This window comes from Mus caroli, unplaced genomic scaffold (genome assembly GCF_978045245.1).
Source record: "Mus caroli unplaced genomic scaffold, Mus_caroli_1 scaffold_5, whole genome shotgun sequence".
In the NCBI taxonomy this organism is placed as follows: Eukaryota; Metazoa; Chordata; class Mammalia; order Rodentia; family Muridae; genus Mus; species Mus caroli.
Window position 1 is genome coordinate 58,106,831 of NW_028227260.1, and position 1,047 is coordinate 58,107,877.

The window sequence follows — 1,047 nt, forward strand, 5'->3', positions numbered from 1 at the left end:
CTGATGTGGAAAGGCCCAGACTACTCTGAGTGGTGCTACCACTGGACATGTGGTCCTCTGTTGTATAAGAAAACAAACTGAGCAAGCATAGGAGGCAAACCAGTAAGCAGCATTTCCCGTGGTATCTGCTTCAGTTTCTAAATCCAGGTTCCTACCTTGTGCTACTGCTCTGACTTCTCTTCCTCCTGGTCTTTAAGCTATATGATGGGGAAAAAATAAAAACTCTTTATGCTCCAAGTTTGTTTAGTCAGTGTTTTATAACAGCATCTCACTTCTCAGCCTTTTTGGCTAAGATCAAGCGTAGTATCTGTTGTTATCAGTTTAATATATGATACGTCCTCTACCCAAGGACAATATATTAAATGAATTTTTGGAAGTAGAAGTTGGAATAGGAGCTTGCTCCATCTACTCCATGCATCGACCTGGTATTGCAGTACCTCCAGGAATGGTGCACCCCCTCCGAGGAATAAAAAAGGAAAAAAAAAGGAGAAAAAATAGAACAGGAATCTGTACCAGTTTTATGGGATATTTCTGTGGGAGACCTCAATATGTTAGGTTTGTGAGAATTATAGAGGTGTTTGGAACACTGGTTTAGATAAGTCATTGAGTATTTAAAGGTTAAAGGGCTGTTCTGTGGAAGCATGGATGATAAATGTATATAGGGAAATGTAGGTGATGAAGGCTTGGCTTCAGAAGTTTCTAAAGGAAAAAAAGACTATCAAGGCTGTTTGTTTGACTTATTTGAATTAAGAATCTATAGTTTAACTCACAGACAATATGAAGTTTGAGAAGAAGGAAAACCAAAGTGTGAATTCTTCAATTCTACTTAGAATGGAGAACAAAATAATCATGGGAGGTAGAGGGAGGGAGGAACCAGTAAGGGAGAGGGAGGGGAAGGAAAAAGGGGGGCAGGATCAGGTGTGGGAGGAGATTGGCGAGAAGTACAGAGGGTCAGGAAATAGAACAGATGTGTGTAGCAGTGAGGGGTGGCCAACAGGGCACTAGAAAGTTCAAGAAATCAAGAGGCTCTCAGGACTCAACTGGGAT

At 41.1% G+C, this 1,047-nt stretch overlaps 1 non-coding gene across 1 annotated transcript; it reads left to right on the plus strand.

The window, feature by feature from the left end:
- Positions 1–267: 267 nt before the first annotated feature.
- LOC115030226 (U2 spliceosomal RNA) lies at positions 268–459 on the plus strand. The gene has a single exon (XR_003835829.1). It is a non-coding gene; the product is annotated as a U2 spliceosomal RNA (small nuclear RNA).
- Positions 460–1,047: the final 588 nt, after the last annotated feature.